The following is a 20041-nucleotide window of genomic DNA, read 5'->3' on the forward strand; positions in this document are numbered from 1 at the left end:
AGTTCCCCCCTCCAATATGTTTTTTAATTCCTGCCAGGAATCTTGTTTTTTCACTATAACTCTGATGCTGTCATTCTTTTACTTGCTATTGAAGTGCATCCTCATTTGTTCGAGAGGGTATAAAATCAAAAGTGCTTAGTAATTTAATGATCAAGATTTATTATAATTTTATCTTCTTCACCAATCTAGCCTAGATTATTTTTCTTTACCATGCCTGGCCTCTACCCTGTTTGAATTGCTTACAAGACATATTTCCTTCACAGTTTTTCTGATTTTTTGCCTCCATCTATAGGAAACTTGCTATCTGAATTTTTTTTGTTTCTTTTTTGTTTGTACTGGAGTTTGAACTCAGGGCCGCCCACTTGCTAGGCAGGTACTCTACCACTTGAGCTACACTGCTAGCCCTTTTTTGTGTTGAGTATTTCAAGATAGGGTATTTGCTTAGACTGGTTTTGGAACTGGGATCTTACCTATCTCTGCCTTCTGATTGCGAGGATTACAGGTGTGAGCCTGGCTTCCTGGATATTTTAAGCATTCTTTGTTTCTCAACTAAATCCTTCATATTCTTCAGGCCCCAGTTAAAATTCTGAAACCATCCATGATTCCGTGGATTTTATTCAACTTCTCTAAAATCAGGACCCTAAGAGTATGTTACTCATTTCTATTGTATGGCACTTACCACTTTCTATCTTGTACAATAGTTATTTTAAATCTTAAATTTCATATAAGGTTTTGCATTCAAACCACAATTTGAGGGCAGATTGCACATGTGTTTTTATCTTTTCATTTTCTTGAGTATATAATGTAACACTTTCCACATTAGTAATCGATACATATGTTTTTGGGGAATCAATCAACAAACAAATTAATGAAGGATTTTTAAAGGCTGTAATAGATTTATATTTGCTAAAAAGAGAGAAACTAGAGGAAAGGTGTTAAAATGGGGCACATACTGGAGTCTGAATACCAAATGTCTTTTACAAGAGAAGAAACAAACAAATAAATCAAAAAGTTTGGCTTCTGAAATATGTCTTTGAAGAAAAATTGTTAGTAATGGCAATTAATTTAGCAGTTGGCATCATGTTTGCAGTTATTTTTTGTTTTTTAGCTTGAAAGCTAAAACTTACATCAGTGTATAATTAATTTAAGAGCTACTTTATTCTAATTCTTCAAGTTACATCTCTTTTATTTCAAGAGTATTTAAAAAATTAAAGGAAAAAAATCTAAAAAGTTTTACTGTAGTTAATAGGTTCAAGAGCACATATTATTTTGAACACACTTGAATTTTGCCCTAAGGCCATTACAAAATATATCTGAATAGCCATCCCTCCAAAAAAAGTCAACACTTTAATTAATTGAAAAAATAGATCTCTCCCTTGAAATATAGATATACCTTTTTCTTTAAAGCCAGAAAGTAGAGAATGTCAAGTAAATATTCTGCTAAATTGTATATATGTTTGAAAGGTAAGAATATGTGATTTCTAAGCATTGATAAAATATTCATATAATGTTGTAAAGACACATTAACTGACAAGAGACTGACCTAATTTGTTCATTCTCCCCTTATTAATTGAATTTATTCATTGTAGAACCTGTTTTAAAATTAATGCCATGGAAAGGATTTGGAAAAATTTGATTCATGAAAGATTTTTTCAAATATAGCAAACCTTTTAACCATCTGTGTAACTTTTGAATTCATAAGGTTATTTTTTAAAAAGAATCTTGCCAGCAGAAATGATGATGTTATAAATAAAAATAGAATATGCATTAAGCTTTAAAACAACTAATTCTGTGTGGAGAACAGTGCTATAACTTTCTAATACATACAGAAAATATTATTTTGTGAGTTTAATGATGACAAGGAGTTCAAAATGCAGTTGAATTACATGATTCTAATTTTTTAGTTTAAAGAAATAATAAAAGGTATAAAAGTTACAGCATACCTTAGTCAAAAATAGCAATGAAGATTTTATTCATCATTATTGCACTCACTCTGCTGAAACAAAAGGGAGTAAACCAAAAGAAAATACTGGAGAACTTCAGGAGGAGAATGGTTTATGTAATTAGGCCATCTGTGCTTGCTAAATGTTATTTAGGAAACTCCTCTCTCCCACACAACCCGAAAGATAGGGGACCTATTTTTCTTGATGATTATATTTGAAAAACATGGCTGCTAGTTCCTTAAGAAAAACGTACTTGGTAATAGAAGATTTACATCTCAAAGAATCAAAGAAAAGATTTTCAATTGCAAGTTTTCAAAAGTAAATGCTCTGGAAAATAGAAGGCCAAGGGCGTAGAGTCAGAAATAAACCAGTTTATAACTTTACCAAATTAAGAGGAATAATATTTTGAGTGCTGGGGATCAAATTCAGCGCCTTGGATGCTATGCATGTGCCCTACCAATGAGTAACACTGAGAAACCCAGCTAGATAATATGGTATCAACCACCAGGTACTTAGCAAAACCTTCCAACTTGTCCACTACTGCATTTCTCACCACAGGAATCCTGGCCCAGTATGTGATACAGATTCTCAGAGAAGGTATCACCACTGCTCTTTAGAGAAAGTTCATTTCTGAGTTTTTGACAAAATGTCATCTCTAATGGATCACATGATTTTTAAACAATTCTGTAAACAAATTTCAATATTAGTCTTTCAATGAAAGAAATTTCTTGCTGGGTCATTCTCAGCCTGCCACCACCATGCACCATGCTTGTTTGCTGATTCAAGAAGATTCACTGCTATTTTTAAATTTGGTTACTTTTAGGATGCTTAGATTCATATCTTATGACTAAAAAGGATTACTGTCTTCTTTGACACATTTTAGAATTATTTATAGAATAATGAACATGACATGAAATAAATATTTTCCAAAATATATGTGACATTATACTTTCCAAGGCAGTGTGTTATTTTAATGTCAAAGAGATTATCAAGCATATGAGAATGTAGGGAACTCATTGCTCAAAAACAAAAAAAACAAAACAACAGCAACAAAACCCGTCATTTCATAAAGAAAAGAGAAATACAGATCATCTCACATTCTTCTTCTCAACTCAAAATTGGATTAAAGAAGAAAAACCAATCAGATTCTAATTTTATTTTGTAAAGTAATTATAGAAAACAAAATTATGAAAGTATGAGATGGTACGTCAAAGTGGTACAGATAAACCTTTAAATATTCCTGATTTATACTAAATAAAGTGAATTAGCAAGTACTCTGTACAAATTTAACCACACCGTCTTCTCAAATAATCACCCCAGTATCTACATAGCTGCGGAAAAGGGCACAGATGTTCACCCTTAAAAAACCTGTAATTAAGACACATTTATGCTTTGCAGATGCAGTCACTTGTAAAGACTACCAAATATACTTGTAAACACACCCAAGCTAAAGGAAAATATTTTTGAACTTTCCTAATTTTATTTCACAAGAAAAACAAAATAAGAATGCTAATCCCATAAATATGTGGCTATTTATTTAATATAACATTTGCTACCTAGTCATATATATTTTACAGATTTCATTGAACTTAAATTCAGAATATGTAATTTTTTTTAACATTGTTTCTGAAATTTATCAGGAAGATTTATGTCACTCTTGTGCAATATCAAAATACAGGTATTACTGACTTTAGTTATTTGAACACTATAATAAATTAACCAACACTTGTTGAAGCAAAGAGGAAGACTATCTTAATATTTTCATTAGTAATATGTTCGCCAATTTGGACACATTTTTAAAATTGCCCTGAATATGCTGGAAAATAATTCCAGGTATATACATTCATGAAATTAACATAAACCTATAGACTTTCAAGTTACATGAAAAAAATTTTACATGAAAACTTTAACTCATTTTGTTGTTTTAATTAAGTACATTTAAAAATGATCACTATCTTAAATTATTAAAATAAATTTGTTATTAAATTTGTTATTCTTATAGTTTATTGTTTCCATTTTTAAATTTAGTTTTGTACACTTTCAATTAATTTCCTTCAAATATTTCATTTGTCATTTAAATGACTCAGTGTGTCCTGATTTAAATGTTCAACTTGTATTTCATAAATGTATTTATACCTTGACACCTTGATTATAATGAGCAGAGATTTTGAATTTTATGATTTTTTTAAGAATTCCAAAGAAGCTGTGTATAAATAGATTTCATTTCTTGTTTTATTTATCGAAGGTAATTATTCCATCTTTTCTAGGCTTTACAGAGTTCCCAGAAAATCTTCTAAAACATATTTTATTACATTCTCTTCAAAAATAATTCAGTGGCTTTTCCTTATCATCATGATGTAATACAAACACCTGACCAAGGCAAAAACCTTGAATGGTCAATTCTCTTACTTTCCCAGTATCTACTAGTATCTGTCCTCTAAACACTTGGGACTCTATCATACGTTACATTTCCCCATGCTTGCCATTTTATTTAGTTCAACAAGTTCGCATGAAAGCTTTACCCTTTAGCTGGCCACTTTGAAACCAGAACTTTTCAGTCTTGATGTGATATTGCAATTAATCTGTCAAGAGTGCATTTTAGGGGCTGGCAGAGTGGCTAAAGTTTTAGAGTGCCTGATGAGCAACTGTGAGGCCCTGAATTCAAATGCCAGTGCTACAAAAAAAAGGAAAAAGAAAAGCTTTTTAGACTGTTGCGCTGGAAAGTAGAACTTGAATTTTAAGATGGAAACTACAGCTGCAATGCCAAGAAAATATCAAGAACTGAAAGCAATATTTTTGCTAATAAAGAAATGTATGTATAATTAAATGAATTATTTCTTAAATTTTATATATTGTAGCCTCTACTCTAAGTTAATGAAAACTCAAGCTCTATTTTATTTTTCAGTCTGAATGCACTTTTATTTGAAAGTGATATTTTTAATGATTCCATATTTTTGATATTTTTAGAAATGATTTGAGAAAATGTTAGAGAAAGAAAATGTTCTTGAAAGTGAAAATAAATCTAAATGAGAATGTTTAATGTTGGTTTGGTTTGAGTGGACATAAGAATGACTGATACTGAAGAAAATAACTTGTACCAATAAGTGAAATAAATTTTAAAAACTGCATTTGCATACAGAAATGCAAAAAATTAGTTCTTTATACATTACATGTAATATCAGAAGTGGAAAAGAGTAGATGGGTGTTGTGGCTCAAGTGGTAGAACACCTGCCTACCAAGCATGATGCCTTGAGTTCAAAGTGTGGTACCGCCAAATCATACAAAAAAAGAAAATGGTATTATGATTAGTGATGTTCTCTGTTAAGCACAGTTGATGAGAACTGCTTGGACTTACTGGGCATGTAATACTTGAGGTAAATTAGAATGATGGATGGGTTGTGTGTTGTGCTCTTTCTACCATATACTTTAAAATAATTCAGGTGAACCCACCTAATTTAATTATAATTACAAATATTATTTCAGTACTTTGAAATACAATGAAATTAATTATTCATTGAGATTTCACTATTTTTTCACTAGTTCATTATTTTATCAGCTAATATTTTTTGAATGCTTACTGTATGTCTAAGAGCTCATGACTAATTTTATAAATATAAATGTTATCTGGAGATTTAAAAAGAGCTAGAAATGAACTAGTATTGGTGTTTTTAAGGAGAATATGGAGTCTGATTTAGGAAGAGTTAGAACATGTTATAATGGGAAAGAAAAATAGCAAAGATTCTTGAGAAGACTATTTTAATCAATAAATTTAGATAATATGCAAATTTTATGGAAATACTCTGTTGCCATTGGTGGTACCAGAATGTAATGAAAGAATATTATGATTAGGAAATAAACTTTTTAATTCTGGAAAGGTCAAAATTGAAACAAAAATGACAAGTGTGGTAGGATTTTTTAAATTTATTGTTTTAATTGTACAAATATATGGTGGTACAGTGTGATAATTTGTTACATTTGTAGTGTGTAATGACCAAAATGGGGTGGTAACATTTTCATCTTTTTTAAACATCTTAAATTTTTGATTAACACATAAACTTTGTACAGATTTACAAGATACAGCATGATATTTTCTTTGATACATGTACATAAATTTACTGATCAAATCAGGGCAATTAATATTTTCATTTCTTTATCATTACTTTGTACCAGACCCTTCAGGTTCCTCTCTTAGTTATTCATAGATTTTAAATACGACCATACCAATTAATAAGAAACCAAAACTCTGTACAACTTTTATGTGCCAATAAAAAAAAAAAAGAAACCTTATACATTACCCAGGTTCATTTTGATACCCAAGAAAGAAAAAATAAACTTTCTTTACTATTGCTTTATTCCCACATTTTGATTTGGTGACTATTTATATTAATACAATATGATAGAGAGAAATTTTTCCTACATGTACATTTTAGGTGATTTAAAAACTTATAATCACAAAGTGATACTTTTCAGATTTGCAAATTTTATGATAATCTTCCCATTACACCCTTGTTTGTCAGTTTTCAATTGCTGTGGCAAAATACTTGAGAAAGCTGACATAAAAGAGGAAAAATGTATCTTAGGTCATGGTTTCAAAGGTTTTGGTCCATGTTTACCTGGCTTCATTGTTTCTAGACTGTGATAAGGCAGAGCGTCATGGCAGAAAGCATGTGGTCAAGCAATGCTGCCCTCCTTAGGACTGAGTGGAAGCAGAGAAGTAAGAGAAAGGGAACAAGAACAAGACACAGCACCCAAAGGTAGTCCCAAATTCCATCACCTCCCAGTAACCCATCAAATTATGAATCTATCAAGATCTTAAACCATTGACAAGGTCAAAGCCCTCATAATCCAATCTCTCAAAGTCTCTGGACTTTGCTTGCATTGGAAACCAGATCTTTAAAACATGAAGCTTTGGAGAACATTTCAAATGCAAGCCATAAAAATATCTAAATGAGTATATGATTTATATAGATATTAATTTATTTGATAATTAATTAAGTCATTTTCAATAAACATTTACTGGAACTTTATTATTTATTAAGAAACATTTTAGGCATTGAGAATTCAAAGAAGAAATTTTACTACAAGTACAAAAGTCACAGGTAATTTTCTAATTGAGAGGCATTACAAATTATTTCCACTTCTGATCCACATATCTAAACAATACCACTTGATGATTTTTTTCTACTTTCCAGCTTTACAAATCCATTTCTTTTAAAGTATTTCCAAGCAAATATATAAATGGATTATATAACAGTGTCAGTTAAAACAGTAGTCACACATTTAAAAGAACAAAAATAACATGAAATCTAAAGGGGTGTGTTTCTATTGCTAGTACTCTAATTCCTGTTAGAATTGGAGTCACATTTTTCACAGTTACTCAGCTTTTCCTGATTTGAGGTAGCTGGTGACAATGTGCCAGTTAAAACATCATCTGCACATGTTGATAAGTGTCTAAGGGAGAGTACCAACTGTTTCAAACACACCAAGATGACTCAGAAATAACTGTCAAACGACCATGTTCTCCAGAGGTGGCACATCACTTGGACTACAAGAGCCATTAAGTGACATTTCTCCAAGAGGGAATCTTGTCATTCTGCAACCTGTCTGCTGTAGGGGCTTCACTTCTACCATGGGATAAGCCAGAAAATAGCATGTAGGAAAGAAGTTATTGAACAAATGTTAGAGGGAGCAGAATCTTAACCCCAGCTTGTGCAGATAAAAGAAAAGAAATTAAGTTCCATTGCATTCTTCCCTTTTATGAGAAATCATGCACCACAGTTTTGAAATGCAGAGGCACAGAATTAAGGAATAGAAGGGTTTGTGAGAAACATCTCTTGAGCCTTTCTCCAGTTTTGCATTTGTTAGTGTAAGAGTCCCAATTTGACCAAGTCTTCCATTCACACTGGCAGTTGTACAATTATGTCTGCTCCTGTTTTCAGCATAATCTTTGCTTCTACTTTGCAGAAAATGCAAGAAAATCAATTTGTGCCTAACATATTTGAAGGATGCAGCAGTATCTAGTGATTTTTTTCTCTCCAAGGCTTTTTTTTTTAATAGAAAGATCTTTTTTTCTTCCTTCCTTATTCTGCAATGGGGTTTCATTCTCTATTTCATTTCATTTTCTATGTACACTGGTAATGTAAGACATGTAAGCTGTCAGAAAATTAGGCAATTTAATGCAGTGGATAGAAAGGAGATATTCCTAATCATTTCCACATATGCTTCTGTAAGGAAGAATTTTAAAAAATAAACTTATTGTCAGGTGGGTAAGATCCTGTTTCAGACAGTTGCCTCAATGAATCTTTTTCTATAAAAACATTTAAAACTTTACTAATTACAGTCAGTATCAAAGTTCCAAGAGAGAAAGACTTACTGAGACTTTTGGTTGACTATGTAGTAGACCATGGTTGAAGGTTTAGGGCCACAATTTCTGTCCAACTCTATAGTTAAATATATCGGATATTTGCAGACAATGGAATTAAGAATAACTTATCATCTAGCCACTATATGAATATATGCTTAAATAAACCAAGCACAAAAGTATACAAGAAATAGGAAAACAAACTTTGTTTCTTTACAAACTTCAAGAGTTAGTAAGCCTAACATTATGACGCCAATGTGTGTTCATGGAAGCTCCACACTGACACGGGAAAATGACTGCATTATGCATGAACAGAAGATGTTCACATGTACAAATATAGGCACTGAACGACATTTTCTCATATGAAATTCAGTAGAAATTGATCTCTGCCATCTGGGTGTTACATATCTTGCTGATAGAATTTTTCTTTAGACTGGTATTGAATCTATAAAATTAGCTAAAAAGATTTGAAATACTGTTCTACAAAGCTTCCCCTTAAATTTTCAGTGTGTACCTTTTATGGCAAATCCTGGAAAATATTATTTTAATGTCAAACTTTTGGGTTATAAATTTCCTTGTCATAATTTCATGATTCACCATATTTTTATTTCCATTGAACCTGATATATAATAGCTCTTACATGATTTCTGGCAAAATACTTAAGCTAAAAATCTTCTACTAGATATGTTTATCTTCATTCCTCCACCCCTCTTTATTTTTCTAAAGGACTTAAAATATCAAAAAGTAGATACTATATTTTTTGTTAACCAATCATGAAAAATAAAAAATTCTATTAGAATAAGTGAAATAAATCTAAAAGATGTTCAGTTTAGTCATCCAAAGAGTCACCAAAAAGTAAGATGTTTTCCCAAATATTTTTCTTTCTAAATGAAGGCAGATATAAGCTAGATAAAGTATGTGACTTGTGTAAGATGTTACTCATTGTTGCTCACAAAGGCTATAATTGCAACATGATGTAGAAGCCTTTTTATTATACACTGTGTACAATTGTTTAATGTTGGTCAGCTTTCAAGATGACACAGACACACACACACTTTAGGCATAACTATGACCAAAGTCACATATAGGCAGGAACAGAGAAACAGAGACAGAGGAAGGAGACAATACCTACACACATCCCTCAGATCTAGGCTCTTCTAAGATAGTGATCAAATTATCACGTAAAAATAAATGTTCCAGTTGGGTGCCAGTGGCTCAAACCTGTAATCCTAACTACTCAGGAGGCAGAGATCAGGAGGATGGTGGTGCGAAACCTGCCTAAGCAAATAGTTTTCAAGACTCTGTCTCAAGAAAACCCTTCACAAAAAAAGGGCTGATGGAGTGGCTCAAGGTGTAAACCCTGAGTTCAAATCCTAGTATTGCAATAAAATAAATAAACAAATGTTTCAAAGGACATGTCTATGAATAGAGTCCTTCAAAATGGATAGGGTTTTCATCAGGACACGTTTTCAGTGATGAGTTTCACTCCCAAAATCCCAGTCAGATACCTGTGATGTGATTTTCTCATGACAACGAATTTAAGAATAGCTCCTTGATGGCAGAGTCCAAATTTGGCTAGTACTTAAACTGGGTATTCTTGACATGTAGCTCTCACACAGAATATACTAAATTAAATAATGTTAACTCATAGATTTTCACTATATATACATATCATTGGACAAATAGCTTGCTTTAAATTAGTAATTGAGTTTAAACTCACATAAGAGTTATTAAATTACTGTTAAAACACAAATGTACTTTATCTACCTGAAAACTTTGCTGATTAATTTATGAAAAACTAATGCAGGAAATACTGATTGCATTTAAATTGTTTTCCTATGACATTTAGCAATTCTAATAGAAATGTGATATTTTTCCCAAACAATGTCAGGATAAAAAAGAAGGTAAACTGAAAACCTTAACCAGAGATAACTTAAAATTAAAATTTCTCTAATTTGATGAAGATTTTATTCATTTAAGGTGATACTAGAAATTTAAGAAGGCATTTCTTCTAAATATAAAAATAGTATCTTTTAAGAGTTTGTGTCTCATTAGCCAGCTCACTGAGGAATTGTGGATAATTGCTCAAACACTACATGAGGTATCACTTCACATAAACCTACACTTTGTTAATATGCTGGGCCTTTTAAAAAATGCAGCACCTTAAGTCATTTAACATTTAAATTATTTTAATTTAAAATGTACATCCTGGTAATCAACAGATTTATAACTTTACGTACTGGATATTTTTATTTTTTCCTTTCTTGTGTATAGAAAGTCTCCTAAACTACATGCTTTAAAATTATTCCAGGAATTCAAATTTGAATTTGAATCATCTTTACTATGATTATTCACACTGGATGTAATAAATGAGTAACACCTTTAAAAAGAAAGAAAGAGAATTCTGTTCAGACAAGGAAAACTAAAAAGATTAATGTTTTTATTACTACCTAATTAAATGGTATTTTCACATATTACTAGCTCCATGTGAATACTGTCTTTGTGTTGTTCTGGATACATTTGCATTAAAATTCATTGATCTGAATTAATAATTATTTACACACATTTAATCCATATAGCAAACATACACAAATAATTAGGGAAGTACATTTAAAGTTGCTTAATTAGAATTTTACTTGGAATGATACGTATTGTACTGCCAAAAGACAAAATTTTAGCTCAGTGAAGGAGTAAAGAGGTATAATTATGAGATTAGTGCACAACTCTTCCTGTCGGGTGAGTAAAGTCACTGAGGGTCTGCAGATGCAGTCTGCCTAATAGATGCCAGTGGCACTGTTGTGTATAGTCAATGCCCCATTGACCTAACAGAAGCACACTAGGGCTATGCTATTATGCAGATTACCTCATCAGCCGTCCCGCACTGGGGTATATGAGAGCACTTGAGGAAACACGGTGGTCACCTCACTTCATTTGCTTTCCGTGACCCATTGTTCTCAATGGTTTTCCATCAAAAATTAGCTCAGCTGGATGAAGCAAGGGCATAAGAGATAATTAGGTACTCAAACAAATACCGTGTCTAGTATGAGGTAATAGCTTCTTATTTAGTTCCTGTTAGTTGCTCCCCCAAACTCAAAATTTTGATACACTAGAAAGGTACTTATGAGGTTAAAAAGAACCTCCATTTAACATTTATTTCAATTCATCTCAAATTCCACCACAGCTTGATGCAATCAATCATTGAGACTGGAGCATGAATTATGTCAAATTTCAGTGATTTTCAGCTAACCTAATATTCATTTTTTTAATGTACAATTGATTCAAGTCACATTCATTGGTTATGGATAGAAAATTTGAATATCAGTGTAAAAGAAAAGTAACTTTTAAATATTGTTAAATAAAGACAGTAAATAATTGTTCGAACTATTTTATGTCTCTAACATTCACAAACACATAAGGAAAAAAAAATCTATAGAGTTTTAAATTAAGTTAAAAGTCAAGCTGTTTTAGTAGAGGATAAGCATGGTGCTCACCAAACATGCTTTCAGAATCACAGTTAAGGCTTAATAAACCCTTTTCCCACTTCTGCTGCTATTGTGAGTTTCATTTAGCGTAGGGTGACCTTGGTTTAGAATATGGAACTTTGTCATTAAACTTACAACTTGCTATCAAGGTGGATGTCAACTTTTGCAAAACAATCCCTATTGATACATTTCTCATTTTAGTAGCACGCCTTTTCAGATATCACACTAATATCCAGGGCATAAAACAAGGGCATATGCAAAACAGGCCTCTTAGTTCTTGTGCAAAGGGGACTATGTAGTAGACTTGCTTTGCAGGATTGCATGCCACCCTCCCAGCATTTCATACTAGCTGACAGCATCTCCCATGTAGACCACATGTCTTTAATAATGAAAAAGCACCTTTCCCTAGACTAACCAAACACAAACTTGTTCTTCTATCATACCTAAAGATATGTAAGTTATATAAATAGCTGCCATTCCCTGAACTCATATTCATCTGACATGTTTCCAAGATATATTTACTTATACTTTTAGCACATGTAAATATATACTTGTGTTCTTGGGACTCAGAGGTAATATAGAGATTCTGAAAACTGGATGCCCCAAACGGTACCCAAGTGATCAAATAGAATGGATTAGCTTAGAGATAATTGCTAAAGATGGTCTTTGGTTTCCATTTCTTTCAAATTTTCCTGTTCTGACAACTTCAACTCATGACACAGAAGAAATAGTTTTGCTTTGTCCTAACTGTAGTAGATTTGCCACTGTTACTAGACTGTCTCAATGTTTCTGCTAGGATGTAATTCATCTTCATTGTTTCTGTGCCGACAGGATGGAACCTGCTTACAAATTTTACAGCTAGCAATACTTTTTATTGTTGTTCTGAAAGGGCTCCTGAGGGCTTTCTATTTTATTTTTAGGAACATTCTGAATCTTTCCCCCTTTATGCTATACTTTTCACTATTATGAGTGATGACCCTAGAATTCTGGAAAAGAAAAAACAACCAACACCCACCAAATTCTGTAACTGTCACAAGTTTTAATGAAATCTTCCAATACTTTGATTTATTGCAGGTGCTACATTTTAACTATGTTATAGCTAATGAAGTATACAAACAGCTCTTGTGGAGTGCTGACATTGCATCAAACTAAGAAACCTTCAGCATGGCTCAAATGTCTTTCAGATGGAAAAAGAAAATGCTGCAAGATGGAGTATAATGTTTTTCCTGCACTATTGAGTTAAAACTTAAAGGAATTAAAAAGCAAGTGAATTTTATAACAAAACTACGGAATTTTATCACTCTATGTTCTGAAGGAACTATTTACCTTAAATAATTTATTTTACTCCTATAAAATTCCTTAGGCCAAATTATACTGGAAAGTAGTCAAAAAAGAAGCGAAGAAGCAATATAGTTTGAAAACGAATGCGGTATCTTGTTAAAACTTTAAGACCTTCTATCTATATACCACCTTGCGAGAAGCAATTTCTCCTTTTATGAAAAATAACATAGGCAAACAAACACACAAAACACGCACACACACACACTGAACTAATGATTAGATTGGAGATTTTGGAATACACCTACTTTGTGTAGAAGAGACAGATTTGTACAGTTATTCTCCTGCACAATCAATTTGTACATTAATATTAAAATCCAGGTGCCACCTGTAGTGCTAGTAAGTGCAACACCCTGAGTTCAAGCCCCAGTACCAAAAAAAAGAATTATATGCACATATGTAAATACCACATAAAACCCTTTTCTATGAGTAACTTACACTAATAAAAACATTTGAAATAGTAAAAAAAAAAAAAAATCCAGGTGCCAATTAGCTATTTTCAATACTATACAATAACAAATTTAATGTCAATCAACATTCATAAACATAATTCACATCCTGAAAGATAGTTTTCTGTATGTATTTAGTACTATTTTTAAAATGAAAGTTTAAATTATATAGTACAGAAGAGTGAAGTTAATTACTTTAACTTATTTTTAAATTGTTGAAGTACATTTTTCCACCACATAAGATATTAATAGTTTGTATCTACACTTCAATATAATGAGGATTTTTTGTTGTTACTTCTATGTAACAGTAGCTATAAGATAGCTAGTAAACTAATTCTAATATTTTAAGTAGTTTCTTTCTAGAGAAAGGACCACAAAATGCAAAACAAAAAAATTAAATTGTCTCAAAGGTGCCATAGTAAAATAAAAGTGATCATTCTTTCAACATTTGCTAAAACTGATATTTTACTTCAATTAGTTTTGCTTAAATTAAAATTATGAATAATTTCCTGCATATTAGATTAAAGATAAAACTATGTCAAAGCATTATTCTATGATCATAAACTTAAACTGAATTTTGCTAAGTAACTTAATTACATTTCTTGCACTGTATCAAATTTTAATTTTAATTAGAATTATAACTCATGTTGCATTGCTCTGAGTATATTGCTAATTAACATTTTTATTCTAGTTACACAATTTACTATGACAATAAAATTTTAGAAATCTTGTGAGCTTTCTGCATTGATAAAACTGTTGGCGATATTAAAATACCTTAAAAGTATATAATATATTTCAAGTGTGTTTGTACTATATAAATATGGATGTGTGTCCCATGCTAAAGTTGTTCCTACCTATAAAAATTTTGTTTTCCTGGTTGTGGATAAATTGTTAGGAGACCATAGAAATAGATTTTAATCAAAGCATGTCCTCAGTGATTTAATAAGCATTGATCATGAGATAATTGCTATTCTTCATGGTGACAGAGCGTTAGAAACAGACATATGAGAGAACTTAATCATGTTAAATCTTAATATATAATTCAGCAGCTAAGAATTTTAATACATGCAGATAAATATGCCCTTATGTTTATGATCTACTTTCTAGGAAGAGTTTTAAAAGTGAATGTACAATATTTGAGGTTTGATTCTTACCTGGCAGATACTATCATGAAGGTGGTTTTCCCAAGGCTAGGCTTATTCATTGCATTCTCAATGTGCTGACCCCTGCGATCTCCCAAAATGTGGGAAATTTGACTGTATAATTTGTAGTAGTGGGAGATTGCGTTTGCACTCTTTACTGTATTAAAAAAAAAAGAAAAAAAAAGTTTTGAAATTCTAATATCTTAAAGTTCCATTTCCATGCAACTGCCTTATGATAGTTAAGGTGGAAATTGTAAGTTTATTTATCTGTCTTGATTCTTCTGAAATTGTGCTCATTCTTGGGTTATTCATAGCTTATACTTCTCATCTGAAGGCACAAAGTTCTGTAGTGAGGACGAATGTAACTTACACGTGTTTCTAAATCACTTTTTTTTCTTCCTACACACTGTGCTGGAAGAGTGCAGATGGAACATAGAATACACTGCCAGTCTTGTGTTCCATCTCTATGATACACTAACCTTGTGATCTTGTGAAGATTATCCAAAACTGTACATCAGTCTCCAGGAGTGTAAATAGTACATAATGACAGTGCTGCCATTGAGGGAATGTGGACAATTAAATAGGACACATGGCTTGTTCATGCAAAAAGCTTTATGTCACCTAGCAGTTGCTTAGCATATATTTGTTCAATGCAGAAGCAGTTTGGCTCACTTACTACTATAGTATCTGTTTCTTTTAGGAAATTGTCCCCAGTTTTCTCTAACTGGACCCTGTGTAATTATTACAATTCCAGTGCATTCTTTCTGCTATCTCAGTTTGTCTCACTTGCCTTTCGTGGAGAACTGAGCAACCTTACTATCCTTAAAACGGTTTTCAAATCTTCCTATTTTTTGGAGTGAAAAAGATTGACAATGAAAACAGAACATATTAGTGGGAAAGACAAAAAAAGGGCATTATAATTGTAGATTGAGAGGTATGAAACTGTATGAAGGGTACCTAGAACAAATTTGAAGACAAAAAATTTTGTTTTATCAAATACAGAAGTTAAGAAAGGAAGAAAATTCAAGAAATTGATGCTTTGTCAAATTCCCAAAGAGGCAGATTCATTTGAAAGAGTGATTTTCAAGCTAACTTTTCAAATACATGGTTTCTATGAAAGTGCTTCAGGAATTCTATAAAAATTTAATTGATATTTCAGTTTCAAATGTTTTTTTATGGTTTTAAGGCTGCAACTTTAAAAGTATTCACTAAATATATTCTATTTTCAAATCAGTATTACATAGCATAACTCTAATACTTTAACTTGTATTATGATAATAAACTGATTTTTGTTAGTATTTATTTTTATTTTTAATGCATATAGTACATTTATTCTAATAAGATTTTACTTTGCCCACAATATGTTATTTTTACATTTTTTCATTTAATAATGTAATTTTTTACTGCTTAAAAATTTTGAAAATATCAGATTTTTTAGTTATTTGGTGTAGACACCCGAAAGGGTATATTATTAGTCAGAATTGTCATCAATCTGGAGTCTGTGTTTCCATTGACATTTGGTCCTAAGAATAGTGCAGGAAATATAGTTAATTCTCATTATTTTCAGTAGTTATGTTCTATAAAGTCACCAGGAACACTGAATTAGCCAATACTAAATCATTGCTCCTTGGGGAAACACAAGGTTAGAATCCTATGAGCCTCTGGTCACATTATTTTTACCAAACAATCAATATATAACCTTGTTTTATGCATGTTTGTATTTAAAGGCACCTTATTTAATATATACTGTTGATTCATTAACATTGAAGTGGAGGCCAATTGCACCATAACTCAAGCCTGAACAGAGCTCCTCTAACACATGCCTGCTTGTTGTCAGTAAGGCACTCCCCAGACTTCCTATTGTTAACAACACTAGATAGCATTTTAACCCTATGCTTGGGAGCCATTTTAAGCAACAAAATCACCAACAAAAAACACAAATATGCAAAAAACAAAACCCGAACAAAAACTAGCACCAAGTAACCCAAGAAGAGGACACTGTTTAAAGTGAAAGAGCTGAAGCACAAAGACAGAAAGCACCTTTGTTGAACTTAAACTGTGAACGTGGACATCAGACATCTTATATTTTCTGTTCTGTGCACGTGGGTGTTCATGACAGACCAAAAAAGAGTAGTTATTGATTGTACTGGAAGAAAAATTTTAGCAAGTGGGTGAATTTACAAATACAGAATCCATGAATAAAGAAGATCAAATGTACTTGCTTCTAAATCAAGGCTGGGCATTAAAACAACAAAAGCTAAACAGTAACCACTTGTCTTGAAGTGGTTACCAATGTGAAAAACCACATATGTGTAGTTAAACATGACATAACTTTATGCTACTAGACTGGTAACACGTTCCACTTGTGTTCTTGCCTTGTCATTCTTTGTAGCCCATGGACAGAGAGCAATAACATCACCAGGAGTTTGTCAGAAATGCAGGTTGTCAGTTCCCTTTTCACCCAGACTTACACAACTAGAATATACATTTATTCATTTCTCTGCATAATAGAGTTTTAAGAGTAAGAGTTATTGGATACAGTGAATTAATATCTAATTGGAAAATTTATGATAATAATGTCTTTTTGGTCTCTCTAGGCAAAAATTGAGTGAATTAACCTTACATGAAAATTCTAGATACACTCTTATATGCCATAAATATGTAGAGAGGGGAACCATGTCCTCTAAGTGTGGTGGGAAGAAGAAGAAGAATATTTATTACAGAGCTAAATCAGTCTTATCAAAAGTGAAATCTTTTCCACATTTCATCTTGTTTTATGTGTAAGTTTTTAAAATCGATTTTTGCTGCTATAGAACTTTTCCATTATTTTTCTTCTATCTTAAAATATTTGTTACTTTCTACTATTGCCTACTTTAATTATACTTATAAAAAAAGATATGTGACAATTTTTCAGAACACTTTGCAACTGAGAGGGGAAATTAGATTTAAAAGTTACTTTTTAGACAACATTTTTCTGATTAAAAACAAAATAAAACAAGCAAATAGAAAAAAATAAGTCACTTTCCTCTCTGAAACACAAAAGATGAAAAACTGATTTTCTTTTTTTATTAACATTATAGTTGTACAGGGGAACACATTGTGATATTTACATATAAGCTTACAACATATCTTAGATTTACTCCCTCCAATTTTCTCCCTCCTCCCCTTTCCCCTTCTTAGACAAATTGCAGCAGCTATCATTGTTCTATTTTCATATGTGAATACAAAATACATCCACCATATTCACTCTCATTCACCCTTCCCTCATGTCGCCTCTTCGCACTGGTTCCTGCCCCCAGAAAGACCTGTTTCACCCTCCTGTCCTTCATTGTTTTTTTAAAATGTATATCAATTGTCCATAGGCATTTCACCGTGGCATTTTAGGGATGTACACATGTGCTTTGATCAGATTAGCACCCTCATTCCTTACTCTTACTCTAACACTATGCCCTCCTATTTTGCAAATACTTATAGTGCATTATGTTATATTATATAGATGGGATGTTTCAATGTTTTTTCCTGTCTAACATTTTTTTTCTCTCTCCCAACTCCCTAGTCCCCTCAGATAGATCCACTGTTACAACCTTATTTAATGGATTGCAATGTTAAATAGCATTCTGTTTTATTTTTGCCTTTAAAATAATTGAAGTAATATTTCTTTTCCTTAAATATGTCAAATAGACTTACAAATGCAGAATAAAACTCTAGGAAAATCAGAGGGAACTTTATACTTAACTTTATATTTTACAGATTGTCTTTGGGTAACATTCAAAACAAAAACTAAAATAAAACCCTCTTAAAACAAGTTCATAATGCATTAAGGTCCAAAATAAAGTGTAAGAGAGTGGTAGGAGTATTCTTGTCCTTAAAGTAACATGAAAACTATGGAAAAGTAAGGTTTTGGTCTTTTCACTTAACAGGTAGCTACTAGATTTTGACAAGAAAATTTCCTTCCTTGCCAATTGTTTCCATTCACAATATTTAGCCACCTAGTGACAGGATTGTGCCAAATGGAATTTTTCCAAGCGTGCGATATTTACAATTCTCTATTTTCTAGTTCCTAGAGACAGTTAGATAAAAATACAGCAGCAAATAATAGTTCTATCTTCCAAATAAAAGAATGTACATAAGTATTTGAGGCTGAAATTCAGAGACAAGAAATGCCTGGTTTTACATACAGAAAACATTGTATTATGTTTGTACAAAGATGAAAAAGATCAGTGTATTAAGTGACCATAGGATTGAATTTACTTTAGATTGTTGATTAAAATTTAATGGTTATCAGATATATAGGTAATGAAAAGGGATATAGAATAAATAGTAAAATACAGTTATATTCAATTTTCCCTATGAATACCAATTATATTTTTAAAGAAGTAATCCAGAACTATGTTAAAAGTCACAGTTGAATGAAAAGTGACAGAAAAAACATTAACAGTATCTTTGTGCTGTTTTATTTCAACACTCATAGATACACTGTGGAAGTTGTTTGTCCACATGGATGTATATACTATCTCTCATTACCAATGAGCATCTCTTAAATTCAACTTTTTAAAGTATACTCTTGAAGTCTAGGTATTAATATTTTTATTTTTCAACCTTTTTCTGCCTTCAAGATTTTATAACACTATTGATTTCAGTGCCAGTGAATCATTATGTTTTTTGTGGACCACTATCTTTCTACTAGTATGTAAGTGCTGGAAAAATGTACTTTAAAGAAACCATATTTAGATCACAAGAAAAATCAAAAGAGGGGAAGGTAAAGGATGGGATTTCACTGAATCATGGATCAATTCTATTTGACCTTATCCAGCATTTAATTGATCGGTTCTTCAAATCTGTAAAATGGAGGATTATACTCCCTAGTTAGAGAGGCTGTTTTACAGCCACTATGTACATTTGTATTGATCATAACTGCATTAGGTCATGTTTATCATTTAATGGATAGGTCAGAATGGAAGAATTCATTTTAGTGTTTCACAGAGCTGTGATCTGTCTGTAAGTTGCCAGATGTTTACGACAATAAGTGTCAACTAGCACTTTTATTTTGGAACTGCAATCTCCTGAAAACATTTTCAGTTATTGTTTATAACCCATATTGTACAGGACCAGTGACAAGATGAGTCAGTATTATGTACTGAATATTTGTATGGTCTCACAACTTTCAGTGTGGCTATATTTGGAGAAGGGGCCTATAAGGAAGTAATTAGGTTAAATGAGGGCTTAAGGGTAGTGCAACTGATCTCATTAGAGTCCTTTTAAAAAGAGATCTCAGAATACTCACTTGTCATCCATTTCCTTTGGAGCACAAAGAGCAGATTCTGTG

The 20041-nt window shown here is 31.8% G+C and overlaps 1 protein-coding gene and 1 pseudogene across 14 annotated transcripts in view; both read left to right on the top strand.

The window, feature by feature from the left end:
* The window catches only part of Pcdh9 (protocadherin 9), an 888530-nt gene that overhangs the window by 810278 nt on the left and 58211 nt on the right, over nucleotides 1-20041 (top strand). The window lies entirely within an intron of this gene.
* Nucleotides 14720-14873, top strand: LOC141413056 (U1 spliceosomal RNA; annotated as a pseudogene).

The sequence above is a fragment of the Castor canadensis genome, chromosome 10, assembly GCF_047511655.1.
Source record: "Castor canadensis chromosome 10, mCasCan1.hap1v2, whole genome shotgun sequence".
NCBI classification, from domain to species: Eukaryota; Metazoa; Chordata; class Mammalia; order Rodentia; family Castoridae; genus Castor; species Castor canadensis.